Here is a 17,294-nt window from a genome sequence, read left to right on the forward strand (position 1 = left end):
TTCTCTTGTTGATATGTGTAATTAGATGGTATATATTCAGCAAGAATGAAATTAGCATAATCTGCATAGCAAGGATTATCACTAGAAGAAGCATTTACGATAGCTAATTGCTCATCTGGAAAACTATCATCAACAGGCAGTGGGCCCTTCATGACCCACAAGTATAGGAGATCAATCGTAGTCCTTTCGATAAGTAAGTGTGTCGAATCCAACGAGGAGCAGAAGGAAATGACAAGTGGTTTTCAGCAAGGTAATTTCTGCAAGCACTGAAATTATCGGTAATAGGTAGTTTTATAGCAAGATAATTTGTAACAAGTAACAATAGTAACAATAAGTGCAGCAAGGTAGCCCAATCCTTTTTGTAGCAAAGGGCAGGCCGAAACGGTCTCTGATAATAAGTAAAATGTTCTCGAGGACACACGGGAATTTCATCTAGTCACGTTCATCATGTTGGTTTGATTCGCGTTCGCTACTTTGATAATTCGAGATGTGGGTGGACCGGTGTTTGGGTGTTGTTCTTACTTGAACAAGCCACCCACTTATCATTAACCCATCTCGCAAGCATCCGCAACTACGAAAAAAGAATTAAGATAGGATCTAACCATAGCATTAAACATGTGGATCAAAATCAGCCCTGTACGGAATAGCACATAAACTAGGGTTCAAGCTTCTGTCACTCTAGCAACCCATCATCTAATAACTACTCCACAATGCATTCCCTTAGGCCCAAAGATGGTGAAGTGTCATGTAGTCGACATTCACATAACACCACTAAGGGAATCACAACATACATATCATCGAAATAGGAGAAAGATGCCACTATCTACTTTTATTATTCCCTTTGGTGTCTATCATACTGTCATTATCTACTTACGAGAGAGATGCCACTAGCGAACCTATGGCCCCAGGGACCATTCTCCTTTAATACTTGTGTATACACATTGATATGTTATTTACTTTTATTATTTTGTTTTTCCACTGTACCATTATCTATCCACTATTTGCTTTTAATCTTCCAACTAGCAAGACGAGGGGATTGAAAACCCCCTTTCCAAGTTGTCACAAGGTTTTTATTTTGTTTGTGTGTAGGTGTTGCTTATCTTGTTAGCAGGTCACACTTGTTGAAGTTAATTTTCATACAAGACAAATTGTCAAAATATGAAAGAAACAACTTAATATTTCTAGCATTATCCAAACTAGGATGCAAGAATAGAGGGTCTCATCAGCATATTGCAGGCTGATGATCCTACCTAGAACAACATTAGGGAGAGTGCGGCAATAATTCTTTCTTGAAAAGCTTTGATCAACATTTTACATAAAACATCAGCAACCCAGTTAAATAAAATAAGAGAAGGGGGATCCCCTTGTTTTAGACCCTTACAACTAACAAAAAGAGAACCATTTATATCATTTAATTTGACATAGAAGGAACAATTCCGGATAGTGCCCATAACCAAACTAATCCATTTATTACCAAAACCCTAGAGGAAAGCATTTCCACAAGGAAATCTCAGTTAAATCTCTTATAGGCCTTCTCATAATCTAATTTGAGGATAACCCCAGAATGTTTAGATTGGTGAAGTTCATGGATAGTTTCATGAGCATTCACAACACGCTCCAAAATATATCTCCCCTTGACAAAAGCAAATTGACAAGAAGGCAAAAGTCCATCCCTAATAGGAGAAACCCTATTATTCATAGCATTTTACTAAAAAAAATCATATAGTAGTTACTCAAACTTATTGTCCTAAACTATTTCATATATTTAGCATCATGCTTCTTGGGAATTAAAGTCGGGAAAACCAATTTTCTAGGACATTATTAGGGAGGATTTTATGGCTTTAGTGAGATATTTTGAAAATGGGTTTCCTCATCCTTTGGTGAGCTAAAGCATGAAAGAAAGGAGTGTTTTTGTCTCCTAAAATTTTTCTAGTCCTAGATCTTTGCCACGTGGCAGTTTGTTCCTTCTTCCAAAAGTCTTTCAACTCATTATGTATATCTTTCATTCTCCGATAATCCACATCAGGAACCAAATTCTTCTCAGGAGACATATAAAAATGTCAAATTCCAATAGAAGACCATTTTTTTTCTTAATAGCAGTATCAATATTGATGCTCCTAGTGTTTCATGTTTATCTAAAAAGTTTTGTTTTAAACTGCCAAGTGTCAATAGCAATGGTAAAAGGGGAGGAAGTAGACCAAATATCCTCCACCAGGTTATGAAAATCAGGGTGAGACAACCACCATTTTTCAAATCTGAAAGGTCTGGTCAAATTATTTTTGGTACCACCAGAATCAAGAAGGAGTGGAACATGGTCACTACCAACTCACAGTATGGCATACAATGTGGTCAAAGGAAAGTGAGCATCCCAACAAGCAGAAGAGAAAACTCTATCAATTGCATCAAAAATAGGATTTTGATTGATTGTTACACCAAGTATAATTTCTATTAGCCAGTTTGTTTTCATTAATGCCCATTTGTTAATCCAATCCTTAAACAAAAATGCCAAGCTAGCATTGATATTGCCACTAGACTTATATCTAGCTTCCGTAACCAGATGAAAACCCCTCCAAAAAGGACAAGATAAGTCAAAAGGCCCATAACCTCATGCAATTCAACAATAAAATCCATTTATAATTCAGCATAAGTTGTGCCATAAACAGTGACTAGATGCCAGCAAAAACCATCTTCCCTATTCTTAATAATGGCAATTAGAAAATAAGTTTTAGTAATACACCCAATGCACTCAAATAAATCGTCATTTACTCCTAACAAGATACCACCAGTGGTATTAATAGAAGGCATCATGTGCCAAGAGAAGTTAATATTGCCACCAATAGCTCTAAGGAAAGCCTCAGAAAATTGATCTCTTTAGTCTCCTAGAATCCAATAAAATCATGTTTATATATGTAGATTAAGTCAGAAAGGCACTGTAATTTGCCATTTTTCCCAAGACCTCTAATATTCCCAAAGATTCCTATCATGAAACTTTAAATGGGCGTGAAAGGCTACAAGGCCTGGAATTATTAGTATAGTCTGGTTTAACAACAGAATCGACATTGCCCCTGACTTGTTGTTACCATATTTGCTACAAGGTCGAGTAAAAACTCCCAACTCCAAATCCTCTAATTCCAAATTGGCAAGAAAATAAATTTTAGGATTTTGATTAGCAAAGTTAAGGCAATTATTCTTTTCAGTAACCACCATGTCCTCAATTGAACATAGCTTATGTACAAAATTTCAGAGTTTCACAGTCGGAATGTGAAATAAAATAAGACTGTCATGAACTGATTCTAACATACATAAAAAAGACAATGTAAGACTTTTCTATGAAGAACACGGGCGACGATGGCCGCCCGCAGGGCATACACGCGTGCACCGGTGGATCCGGAGTTCCAGATCCTCGCGATGGTCTTCCGACACACCCTCACAATGGAAGAGACGAACGCGCGGAAGCTCCCTCGCAAAAAATCTAAAGCGCCTGGGCTCGCCGTCGAGCAATCAGAGCGTGCTAGGACGGAAGTGGCAGCCAAGGCGAAGGCGCCCTGGCTAGCCAAGGCGTAGGACCGCACGGTCCAGAGGATGACCGTCAACATCTCCTCCTCTGATGACTCGGCTCACTGATGGCTCCAGCTCCCACGACGATGCCCCTCCGGCCGCCGAGCCCTGCACGGAGGGGTACAGCCATACGGGCTACCACAAAGGGAAGGGCCTGCGTGGAAATGGTGACTCCTCCATCCTGCTCCATCTCTCTATTTCATCTAATTTTTTACGTTTAATTCATATTGTCTGGCGAAAAAGACTTGTTATTTTGGTTGTCCGTTGGCTGCTACTATCGATTGATGTCGGAACTATATCTGTTTGTTGCTAGTGTGTTGATCTAAATAGTTTTATGTTTTACATTGCATGGATTGCATGGATATTGGGGTTCGGATATGAAGGAGACTGCTGCAGAGGCAGCAAAGTGAAGGGTGACCGGTCATGGCCCATGAACGCGCCCGCGAACGTTTGAGAAGGGCCGGATTAGCTACTCGCAGTTTTAGATGCTCTAAGAAATGACTTTTGTTTTCAAAGGCATACTTGGAGAAACATTCACAGCATCGTTGCGAAGCTCAGCTGTTATCTTCATCGGTGGAAGGTGCTTTGAGAAGACACCCAATCTGTGCTTCTCCATCGTTGCATTCTTTTGCTGGATCGGCATCGGGGCGAACTCCTCAGAATTGCTTGGAGAATGAGCTGTCCCCATGGTGCAGAACTCCAGTAGATGTCGATATTCTCTTCTCTTTGGTATTCTGTGTCATGGATCCGTAAGATAAAAATATCGTTGGCTGGTTTATTTTCAGACAACTGTTTGGTTGGCTAATGCTTGCTCGGGCCTGCCTTCACGCTGGCGGCACCACAGACCACACAGAAGAGCAACAATGATGGGATTGGGCGAGCTGGTGCTGACACTCACAGTGGGCCACAGAACAGAGCGCCACCTCATCCCTCGGTTGCGGCGTCTCGTCGTGGCGTCCCGCAGGGCGGCAAAGTGACCGAGCGAGCTCCTGCTCTCCTCGCCGGCCCATCACGTGGAGTCCGTCAAGCCAGAGGCGCCAACAAAGCAGCTTTGGATGCCGGCGCGTCCAGTGTCCAGACTCCCGATCCACCCTACCGTGCCGGCGCCTTCCGCCTGTTGCCACGGCCACCTTGGCACGGACGCGGATGGAAAGGCGGTTGCACATCGTTCCTGGTGCCTGTCCTTGATCGCGGCGGTCCTGCCTGCCAACGCCACGGGAGCCGAAACGGGGGGTCAATGCAGACGCCCGGCCGTGTCACCGCCGGCCGGCATGGTGATGGAGTCGTCATCGCTTCTGGAGCGTGGGTCTTGGACGTCGACGTTACGCTGCTCTCCAACCTCCCTTGCTACTAGGCCCATCATAGATACGGATGAGTCCCATGCACAAGCACAAATTGTTGGATCAGTGCTCCACAACGGCGTGGTTGTGAGCGCCGACAGGATGCATCTCGTTGTCGCCAAGACATTGTCATGAAGGCTGCTTCATCACTGCCTGCACGGACCCACGGCGGGGGAAACAGAGGTGCTTGCCGAGCTACTGTGGTACCCGGACAACGTGCGCCCTGACAGAGGCGACCAGGGATGGGTACTGGCCTGGGCGGGCTTGAACCGAGAAAAGCACTGGGAATAGAACGGTACCACGGCGAACTCCATGAGCGCCGTTAGGTCGTCGCCAATGGAGATGCCAATAACGGCACGGTGGCTGTGGCGCTGCGCGAGTTCAACGACTCCACGGTGAGTGAGGTGGTGGAGCGGAACGGGTATATGTGGATCGGCTCCGTCGACACGCCCTACATCCGTCTCTTCAAGTTTGCATCTCTCTAGCGCATAGCAGTAAGCGCCATCAGCGACTTGTCTGACATTAAAGCGAAGTAAAGAACAGATGGTTTGCTAATAAAAATATGGATCACAATAGTTTGCCTGATAAAAAAGAAACTGGAGCATTACATTTAGCCACAAGAATAATAAGAAACTAAATTCATCCTATATCTACTATACTCTACTTCTCTACTTCCTTTTTACTACGCCGACATAAGGAAGCTCCACCGAGCCCAAGTATAGCTTGCCGTCATCTCTTTCCATGATCTCGGTTGGCCTGACTTTTTTTGGCCCTCTCATCTCCTCGACTATCTTCCCGTCAGCAGCGACCCTCACAGCAAGAAGATGGCTATCACGACCAAAGGGCAACTCATTTCTCTCACGGTGCAACGCCACCCAGTAACCTCCTTTCCTATCGGGCCTGACGTTATCTGGGTAGCCCGGCAGGTCGGCAAAAGGCTCGGACTTGCCCGTGTCAACCCCTTTGATCCAGTGCCTCAGCAGCTTGCACGGGCCAGTAGATGCGACCACGAGGTGCGTGCGGTCGGCGCTGAGCGCGACGCCGTTCGGGTATGTCATCCTTGGTTGGAGCACGGTGGCGTCCGATGTTCGTGGATCATACATCATGAGGCGGCCCGTGGAGTCCCCGGTCTTGGTGACCATCTCGTGTTCTGACCTGTCGTAGTTCATTGAACTGTGGGTGAAGTAGACTTGACCGGTGACTTGATCGACGTCAACTCCGTTGGTGAAGCGCAGCGGCATGCCATCAATCTGGTCGACCAACACAGTGGCTTTCCCTCCGCCGGGCGGCACACGCATAAGCCCTTTGTACGCATCGGCCACGTAGAGGTCACCCGTTTTCTGGTTGAAGCGCAGACCAAGCGGGCGGCCGCAGCGGCTCTCTATGTCCGCCTCCGTGCCAAACCTGGATGTCGTGCACGTTTCGCTGTCGTAGCCTGGTCCATAGGCGTATGTTGTCCAGCCGAGCTTGGGCCCGTTCCACCTCAGGATGCGGCCGTCGGAGACGCCGCTGTAGGGGCCTCGGCCCTGAGCGTCGAAGGCGCGCTCTCTGGCCCGTGCACTTCTCCGGGCGGCAGGGGCAGCTGTTGTGCCCCGGAGGCGTCGAAGCTTGCGGCGGCGGCTGCCATGGCCCCGGGCATGAAGAGAAGGACGAGTATGACCAGTGCGACGGTGGCCTTGAGGAGGCGGCTCATGCTGCACCCCATGTTGGCTGGCTGGCCGGCTACCTTAAGCTTGTCGATCGATCACGTCGGCTGTTCGATGGAGGTTGGTTGTACCGTGTGTGTCGATCTGCTGGATGTTGTTTGGTTTGATGGATTGAAGGGAGGTGTCTAGATGTCCTATTATATGTACTCTCATGGACAGCTACAGGTCCGAGTCGGCCCATGCATGATCCACACGTACGCCGAGACGGACGGAGGCAATCGAGTGGAGTCGAGTTGGATTCGAATCGGCAACCGAGTCCGGCCGGGTACAAGGAAAACAGATACGTACGTACGTGTTTCCTGCCGGCATCGCGTCGTCGTACGTATGGCATCGCGTACTTGTATTTTGCTTTGAACTTGCAAGGAGGATCCACTTGCGTCGCGACGTGCCTACCTACGTGTATCGTTTGTTTTTTATTTTTATTTTTTTTCACATGAAAGGAAGCCTCATTTCACATCCAACGAGTCAGAGATATATAAGACTATGCATGTCACATCTGGTTCCTACGTGCAGCTAGCTCCTGCCTGTACTCTACGGATCAATCGATCCATCTATTGTAAAGATCTCATCTTCAACAGTTTCGTTTCAAAAGAAAAAGTCTTCAACAGTGTATAGCTAGCTACGACGTCATCCTGACTCGACCGTCATGCATGGATCTAAAACCCGGTGCCGCCTCATGGTGCACGCATCCCCGCCACTAGACATCATCGACGCTTTCCGCCATGTGGCGGTGCTCCGCAGAATGGCCTCATTAGAAGAGATCCGCCGTCCTGCCGCTGCCGCTGGAGGAGGACCGGCGTCATGGTTGCTATAGCCTATAGGAGCTTGGAGAGAGAGGGAAGGCTTGGGTGCGGCCGCGACCGGTTCTTCCTCCACCACGACGACCGGAGTGGTCCGAATTCATGACGATGGAGGAGCTAAGTGTCCTTGCAGACGACCGAGATGCCAATAGAGATCGTTGCGCCACTGTCCGTAGAGAATGCCTTGCTGCCATCACGACCACCTCACCGCCGCTAGGACCGCCTCGTTGCCCCGAGTAGGCGCCGCCAGGAGCGCCCCACCGTCTCCCGTTCATAGACCAAATGAGTTCAATTATTTCGGTCCACCCCCGCTCTTGCGCCCGAAGTGCGGCCTCGTAAGAGAGATGTGAGCCCTAGGTCAGGCCTAGGCCGAACCAGGTTGCTCTCTCTCTCTCTCTCTCTCTCTCTTTCCCCGCCAGTTTTTGCATGGACGACCGTGATCGATTTTTGAGGGGGGCTATTTGTGTGTTGTCGCGGTGGACAAATGAGTGAGCAGCAAACCGTGGCCTCCTCCACCCCAAAAGAGAACACCCAAACAAGTTGCGATACTATTCACAATCCCTAGCCGCATCCTCCCGCTTCATGCTCCCACACGTTGCCGCCGATGCCTCTTCCACCCCAAGTGACGGTGGCGCCCCAGCGACCACGACTCCCCAGAAGAGAGGAGGCACAGAGGGGTGGTGGACAACGGTCGCTGAAGATGCAAGCGAGATGACAGACGCATGGTGGCAGCTGCAGATCCGCACTCGAGCGGCCATCTCCGCCTCTGCCTTCTCCCTGCACTCGACAAGTTGCACAAGGTAGTTGAGACACCGCTGTTCGTGGGGAGCACGTCGTTCGTACACAGTTAGACATACATGCATGCATTCGAATTGATTAGCTACTAGTAGTAGTACATATGTGCGCGTGAGGATGATGTCAGGTACTACGCATGGATGGATGAAGAAGATGGATGTGTGTGCACATTAGCAACAAGCAACGAGAGGGCCACTATTAGATTTGGACGTTCCGCTGAGATGGGTTCACAAGAAAGAAGGATCAATCTGTGGCAGATCAATTTGACCAATGAGCGAGAAATCGATCAGTGAGAGATGAGGTTGACCAATCATTAATGGAAGGCCAACGAAACGATTGATTAATACTAGTACTAGTACCAAGAAAGAAAGAGAAGATCTCACCGTAGACACGGACGGACGGCTGAGATGAGGTTGGCAGGGGATCGATCCGTGGGACGCAACAATTCTCCAATGAACAAGAAGCAATCCGACGTGGTAAACCGAAACGGCGAATCCACGTCGACTTCCCCCGACCGATTCATTCATTTCTCCCCTACCCACACCCAGACACAACACCACATTGGCGCCGCCACCCAACGCCCCATCTCCCTCAGAGGCTCGGACCTTGCCGCCGCCCGCCCCCCCCCCCCCCCCTCCCCACCCCTCGAGCGAGGAGGAGGTCGGTAGGCGTCCCCAGATCTGTTAAGGGATACGGACTGGAGCTCTCGATCGCTCACGCGCCGGGCACAACCTCCGTCTGCTCTTATTGCTCGCCGGCGACGCCAGCATGGAGCTACTCCGTGCTCGCTTGGGCTCGGGACGCCGCTGCTCGCCAAGGTAACTTGTCTCTCGCCCGTCCATCCTTTATTTGCTTGTCCCCAACGCCCTTCCCTTCCCTCCCCTCCCCTCATGAGTTTCCATCCGTGGAGCGCAGACACCACTGGCATCGAACCCTAGCCGCACCGCACCAGCGGCGGCCATCGACGACGGAGTACAGTACAGGACGGCCTCCCAGACGCGGCCGTCATACCCCAAGGAGCCTTCTTCGCCAGCCCTTGCCTCCTCTCCCGAGATGTGGACTGATGATGGCTGCTTCCTCCTCCCCTCCTCAACCACCAGCCCCAGATCTGGACCTTCCGGACATGGACGTGGACGTGGTGAGCTTCCCCGCCTCTACCCCCAAATCTCATCTTTTTTTGTTGCAATTGTACCTACTGGACAGACACAACTGCACGTTCAATTTCTACTATATAAGAGAGACATGTTAATTATTGTGTATTTTATATATAAATAAATCAGAGGCTTTGCTTGATAGCAATGTGAGCCTGTTAGTTTGCTTGCTTGCTACCAAGTGTCAGGGTCACTCGAGCCAGTGGCATATATAGAGAGAAAACTGCACCTTTAAGATCAATCATATATCCGTGACATTGTTGTGTCCAAAGACAAGATTTTCCATCACCATTGGGTCAATATTCAATTCCTTGACATGCCTTTTCTGATTAACCTCAAATAGGGACACTCTCACTTCAAAAACACACATAGACAGCACAAGGAAATCTGGCTCCATATATTGATGTAAAATAAATACCTGATAGATGCCTAAAACTTTGGCAAGGCAAGTTTCGCTGTTCAATGCCGACTTGTTAGTTTTCGTATTGGTTGCTTTTCCAAAGAGTATCACTCAGTCTCTTGAGGATCGATTGGATGATGTGATTATATAGCACATCTGATGGTACTAGACTAGATGTGTAGGAAGGAAAATATAATCATCTTCTCTCCTTGTTTGGTTTTCTTAAGTTTACCACCAAGATCTGATTTGCAATTGTACCTACTGCCCAGACAAAAGAGCACGTTTTGCTTCCATTTTTACAGCCTTAAAGCTGGAGCGTCACGTTTATGACGAATACGCATCACGTACATTACATGCTTATTATTTCTATGCAACATTTTTTGGTTCAAGCACAGAACCTATAGTAGTATCTTAATTTGTTCAATTTCTACTAGAACAAGAGAGACAGGTTAACTTTGTGTAGTTTATGAAATTTCTAGAGGCTTGGCTCCATAGCAATGTCAATCTGTTAGTTTGCTTGCTACCAATGTGGTATCAGTTGGTTTTGTGCTGTTCAATGCCGACTTATTAGTTTTGGCACTGGTTGCTTTTTCAAAAGGGAGGAGCTAATCACATGTGATTGCGCAAGTATCAGTCAATCTCTTGAGACTGGATTGGCTGATGTAACCACATAGCAGATCTGATGGTACTAGATGCGTTTGAAAGTATAATCATCATCTTTCCTCTCTAGGTTTTCTTAAATTTACTAGATGTTTTTCCTGAGTCTTTCGCTGCACACGGACCCTCCACTCCCATTATTCAGCAGTACGGTGGTCTACTAGGAATGCGTCGGGATGTTAATTGGCATGTACGGTAGCCACTCCTGCAAGTCGTACCACACATACTTGACGGTGTTGAGACGGCAAACGTGACAAAGCACTCACTATAGTTTTACTCTCAATGATGGTTGTTTCAGACCAACACCAGCTAATATATAACCAAAAAATGAAAATGTTTTCAGAAGGTGTGTAATTAACATGCGGCTTTTCACTCACCTGCCATGATATGCCTTCAAATTGGAAACTTTAACTCTACCTTTACATAAATGATATACTGTTCATAATTAGCAATTCGGAAAAATTACTTTCAAATTCACTTTTTATGTCACTGACTAGTGACCGCCCAAGCTTGCACTATTGTGGGTTAATTCCACAAGTTGTTTCCGCAATGTGGTAATGAACTGACGGATTGATTTCTATTTATTCTCAAGTTAGATTTCTAGATTTATTTGATTTGAGTTTCCTTCCTGGGTTAAGTTAATTTCATATACGGCTGCTTCTGCCATGTGTAATGAACTGGGGATTAACTTGTTTTATTCTGAATTTTAGATAGGTAAAGAATTCACCCTTGATGCTGCTTCTTCAGTTGAGACAATCTGGTCCCTGGCTGCTACTGGAACGAGATGTGCGATGGCTCATCCCACTCAGCTCTTGAAGACTGTACCAGGGAAGGAGAATGGCATAAATGCAAGTTGTGACTACTTGGAGTGGTAAGCTTGCTGCAAATTGTAAATATAGCTTCAAAAAATGCTTCTGCAAATTATTCTAGCCATGTATGTGACAAACAATGCTTCTCCAGCAAATTTCCCACCAATCTGTTTGTCTGTCGTTTAGATTTTCTACTTCTGAAAATAAAAAAATTAGTGACAAGCAAGTCTTCTCCATTAACCACTTTGTGTGGTATCTGCTGGTTTTGTGTTGTTCAATGCCGACTTATTAGTTTTGGCACTAGTTGCTTTTTTCAAAGGGAGGAGCTAATCACATTTGATTGTATAAGTATCAGTCCTTGAGACTGGATTGGATGATGTAACCATATTGCAGATCTGATGGTACTAGATGCGTTGGGAAGTATAATCATCCTCTTTCCTTTCTTGGTTTTCTTAGGGTTACTAGATGCTTTTCCTTAGTCTTTTGCTGCATCGACCCTCCACTCCCATTATTGAGGATATTGGTGGTCGACTATGAATGCATTGGGATGTTAATTGCCATGTCCGGTAGCCACTACTGCAAGTTGTACAACACATCCTTGATGGCGTCGAGACGGCAAAAGTGACAAAGCACTCACTATAGTTTTATGTTTTGTTTCAAGCGTTATCAATTACTCCCACCGTACCAAAATAATTCTTTATCAGTTTTCAAGCTGATATTCTTTCACAATGATGGTGGTTTCACACTAACATCAGCTACTATGATACACTTCTTTACCTATATCAGCAGCTAATATATAACCAACAAATGAAAATGTTTTCAGAAGGTGCATATTTAACATGTGGCTTTTCACTCACCTGCCATGATAGACCTTCAAATTCGAAACCTTTAACTCTACCTTTACTACGTAAATGGTATACAGTTGATAACTTGCAATTCGAAAAAAAATTACCGTCAAAATAACTTTTTTTATGTCACTGACTAGTGACGGCCCAAGCTTGCACTGTTGCGGGTTAATTCCACAAGTTGTTTCTGCAATGTGGTAATGAACTGACAGATTGCCTTTTATTTATTCTCAAGTTAGATTTCTAGTTTTATTTGATTTGAGATTCCTTCCTGGGTTAGGTTAATTTCATATACTGCTGCTTCTTCCATGTGATGCTGAACTGGGGGTTGACTTGTTTTATTCTAAATTTTAGGTAAGTAAAGAATTCACCCATGCTGATGCTTCTTTAGTTGAGACAATCTGCTCCCTGGCTGCTACTGGAATGAGATGTGTGATGGCTCATCTCACTCGGCTCTTCAAGACAGCGTGCGTACAAGGGAAGGAGAAGGGCAGAAATGCAAGTGTGACTGCTTGGAGTGGTAAGCTTGCTGCAAGTTATAACTATAGCTTCAAACAATGCTTGTGCAAATTATTCTAGCCATATATGTGACAAACAATGCTTCTCCAGCAAATTTCCACACCAATCCGTCCATCTATCATTTAGATTTTCTACTTCTGAAAATTAAAAAAATAGTGACAAGCTAGCCTTCTCCATTAACCACTTTGTGTGTGCTGCTATATGAACATGTTTCGATTTGGCTACTCCCCCTACCTTATGCGTGCGCAGGTGCTTTGAGTGCTTCCTTCTTCCCTTCCTGGGACGCCGCTCTCCCACTGCTCTGACGCCATAGACAGACAAATGTAAGTATTTCTCTTGTCTCCACTTGCCCTCTGTTAGTGTCCTTTCTCTGGCCTTAATTTGCACAGAAATTATTTCTTAAGAGAGGACAAGAGGAGATGTCCTGCCATCCAACTTGTCTTCTTGAACAAATGAAGCACAACCCTTCGCAGCACCTGAAGTTTCAGACTGAATGAATTACATTGGCCACTTGTATTTAGAAACTTTACCCTATGGAGTAGCATGTACCTTTGGTTTCCTAGAAGTCCATTGTGCGCGTCCTTAATTAGCAACTCACTTTCCAAAAGTTCCGATGACAATTTATGTGAAACCAGTTGTGCAGTTTGCATCTTTGTAACAATACATGCTATAAGATCGAAGTTAACACTAAAAGTGTTCTCTGCAGTGTATGGAAGTTTAACTTATTATGCGAATCTGCTTTCATTTGATTGTGCCTCAAATTTCACAATCATTATTATTTATTTTAGACACTTGAAAATGAAGGGAGAAATGCTACAGTTGTATGTTGTTTCTGCAGTATGTTGATCTACTTGCCTTTCCTTTTGTTATACAGCAACCAAAATTTCTGGAGCAGGATAGTCGCTTGACATTTTGGTATACATGCAACTGAGCCGGTCAGTTGGCGGCTCCCAGATATATCCGCCACGGTCGCCATGATGATGACGACCTCCCCTCCACATGCTTGTGCTCGGTGGACGACGCGACCGTCTCTTCCTCACCTCACCTCACCTCAGGCTGGTGGCGTCCAGATCAAGTGGATTCGTCAATGGCCTCGACAGATGCAGTCTGATTGCCATCATGAAGGTACTCCCACTCTTTGATTTGCTCCTCTCCCCTTCCCTTCCCCTTTCTTCTCTTATACACTTGGTTTCCTTCCTCACGCATGCGTTTCGGACAGGCTCCTTCTCCACAACCACACACGGGAAGCCATGGAAGCTCCATGTGCTTGTTCTCCATGGAGGTCAGCAGCTGCCATGCCGCGATGGAAGCAAGTCCCAGAGCTCGTCAAGGTTTGGATTTGGCAGCTCCACTCCCTCCCTATTGATTAACCTATGCTAGTTTTTGATAGTTTGCCTTAATTTTGCTGCTAGCACATGGTTTTGCATGTATTGCTAGCGTATATTAAACTACCAAGAAATAAGTGGCTCTGAAGCTACTTTTTTTATCAGTCTAGTCTTGATTAAATCCAGGCTTTATTTACTTGTAGATGTATATTGTTTCTTTTGGTTGGTACCTGCTAACAGGTGTGATGTGGATTACGTCAGATGTTTATGTCAGGTGATGAATGTATCTGTGATGAATTTTTGTGCTCTGTTTGGAGAACTCACTTGGGTTTGTTCACTCAAAATGACATCAAATTCTTGAAATCTAGTTCTTAGTCTCGAGTGGCAATGTGCAGCTTGACTGAATCTTTAATGTACTTTTCCTTGTACCTGTGTTGTATGACTAATGCTAGTGCGGAGAATGAGTAGTTCAGATTGGTAGTAAGCTGGATAAGTACTTGGTCTGAATCACACAATTTTGTTTGCTGCATAATAGCACCATGCTTAGTTAGTATACTTATGCAACCATCATTTTCCTTGCTGCTATTTTTGTGGTTTCTTTGCACCACCTTGTTATCTCTGTTTTGTGACACATGTGCTTGTACATTGATCGTATTGAGTAACACTTTATTGTATCAGTGCATCCACATGCATATGAATGGTGCTTTCTTTTTGGTACAGATAACTAGTGTCGCCGATCTGCCAAGCATATGATTCCAAAGCATCTTGTCATCAGTGACCTACTTCCACTGGGACCTGACTGCCATCCGACAACACGTGAGCCATACCGGACATCGTTGGGACCTCCATGTCCGGCTACATGGGTTGCGGTGAGCCCCTGCTCTCTCTCTCTCTCTCTCTCTCTCTCTCTCTCTCTCTCTCTGCCCTTGGACGGTCCGGCCATCGAGCTAGTGTACGACTGTTGTCGTCATGCTGTGTGTAGTGGTGGTGGTCTTCCGGCAACTAACATGGTCTTGGGATTGTGGTCATATTTCTTGTCGATTAAACATGTCATAATACTTGTGCTTTGCGAGGCCATGTGTGTATGTGGCTGCTACCATGCTTTCCTACCTATGCAAGATTCTGTTGTGCCTCGACAAATAGTCTCTGGTTTATCCATTTATGTACCTTTTTTGCACCGCATGTTACAGGATTTGGTAGTGGTCCATGTTCTAGCTTTGGTAGGATCCTTGCTTATATGTTGTGGGATGTTGATTTATTAACAATGGCTACCATTAAATATAGAAAGAAAACGATTACCTATTAACTGGTGTAGTGTTGCTGTGCACATATAGATAGAACAAGTGTTATCCTTGTGTGCTTTGGAGGGAGCCATCATGCATGTGCTAGCAATATTCATGACTAGTCTTGGATGGATATTTTATCTAGTTGTATGTTCGATTGTCAATTGTTTGCTATGCTAGTTGAACAAATGGGCGCTTCTTTTAATTTGTTATGCTACCTGATCAGTTTCTGGAGCTCAACAATATCTGTTGTTTCTTGGAGCTAGGGCCCGGCGCAAATGACACTTGCTCTCCCCAGAGCTCTCTCCCTCCTCTGACACCTATGATGAACACTTCTTCTCTGACCACGGCTGAGGTGAGCCAGTCGCTTCGTTTCTTTTGCATACTTACTCTCATTCCCTGTGTGTCCACAACCATCGAGCCGTGGTAGTTGTATACTGGCCATTGCACCATGGAGATTTCTTGGGCTGGGTTGGGGGCTATGGTCATGGTGTCTGTTGTAATCTACATTTCTGTTTCTGTGAATGAACGATGACGACAATATTATTTTCCTACCTATGGCTGCGGCTGCGTTGAGCCGTCTCAATTGGTACTTTTGATTGTTACACATGTTCTGAATCCATGATGCTCAGGGTCCCTGATAACCCACAAGTATAGGGGATCGCAACAGTTTTCGAGGGTAGAGTATTTAACCCAAATTTATTGATTCGACACAAGGAGAGCCAAAGAATATTCTCAAGTATTAGCAGTTAAGTTGTCAATTCAACCACACCTGGATAACTTAGTATCTGCGGCAAAGTATTTAGTAGCAAAGTAATATGATAGTAGTGGTAACGGTAGCATAAGTAATATTTTTGGTATTTTGTAGTGATTGTAACAGTAGCAACGGAAAAGTAAATAAGCGAAGAACAATATATGAAAAGCTCGTAGGCATTGGATCGGTGATGGAGAATTATGCCGAATGCGGTTCATCATGTAACAATCATAACATAGGGTGACACAGAACTAGCTCCAATTCATCAATGTAATGTAGGCATGTATTCCGAATATAGTCATACGTGTTTATGGAAAAGAACTTGCATGACATCTTTTGTCCTACCCTCCCGTGGCAGCGGGGTCCTAACGGAAACTAAGAGATATTGAGGCCTCCTTTTAGTAGAGTACCGGAACAAAGCATTAGCACATAGTGAATACACGAACTCCTCAAACTATGGTCATCACCGGGAGTGGTCCCGATTATTGTCACTTCGGGGTTGCCGGATCATAACACATAGTAGGTGACTATAGACTTGCAAGATAGGATCAAAAACTCACATATATTCATGAAAACATAATAGGTTCATATCTGAAATCATGGCACTCGGGCCCTAATGACAAGCATTAAGCATAGCAAAGTCATAGCAACATCAATCTCAGAACATAATGGATACTAGGGATCAAACCCTAACAAAACTAACTCGATTACATGATAGATCTCATGCAACCCATCACCGTCCAGCAAGCCTACGATGGAATTACTCACGCACGGCGGTGAGCATCATGAAATTGGTGATGGAGGATGGTTGATGATGACGATGGCGACGAATCCCCTTCTCTGGAGCCCCGAACGGACTCCAGATCAGCCCTCCCGAGAGGTTTTAGGGCTTGGCGGCGGCTCCGTATCGTAAAACAAGATATATCCTTCTCTCTGATTTTTTTCTCCCCGAAAGTGAATATATGGAGTTGGAGTTGAGGTCGGTGGAGCGTTAGGGGGGCCCATGAGGTAGGGGGGCGCGCCCTAGGGGGGCAGGCGCGCCCTCCACCCTCGTGGACAGGGTGTGGGCTCCCTGACGTGGCTTTTTCTACTAGTATTTTTCTTATTTTCCAAATAGATGTTCCGTGGAGTTTTAGGTCATTCCGAGAACTTCTGTTTCTGCACATAAATAACACCATGGAAAGTCTGTTGAAAACAGCGTCAGTCCGGGTTAGTTGCTTTCAAATCATGCAAGTTAGAGTCCAAAAAAAGGGCAAAAGTGTTTGGAAAAGTAGATACGATGAAGACGTATCAACTCACCCAAGCTTAAACCTTTGCTTGTCCTCAAGCAATTTAGTTGATAAACTGAAAGT

The 17,294-nt window shown here is 45.5% G+C and overlaps 1 long non-coding RNA gene and 1 pseudogene across 1 annotated transcript; one reads left to right on the forward strand and one right to left on the reverse strand.

Annotated features, from left to right (window-relative positions):
• Window positions 1-5,507: 5,507 nt before the first annotated feature.
• Window positions 5,508-6,603, reverse strand: LOC141026536 (protein STRICTOSIDINE SYNTHASE-LIKE 10-like; annotated as a pseudogene).
• An 8,022-nt stretch (window positions 6,604-14,625) lies between these two features.
• LOC141026556 (uncharacterized) lies at window positions 14,626-15,744 on the forward strand. The gene is made up of 2 exons (XR_012188815.1): window positions 14,626-14,774; window positions 15,455-15,744. It is a non-coding gene; the product is annotated as an uncharacterized lncRNA (long non-coding RNA).
• Window positions 15,745-17,294: the final 1,550 nt, after the last annotated feature.

The sequence above is a fragment of the Aegilops tauschii genome, chromosome 7 (genome assembly GCF_002575655.3).
Source record: "Aegilops tauschii subsp. strangulata cultivar AL8/78 chromosome 7, Aet v6.0, whole genome shotgun sequence".
NCBI lineage: Eukaryota > Viridiplantae > Streptophyta > Magnoliopsida > Poales > Poaceae > Aegilops > Aegilops tauschii.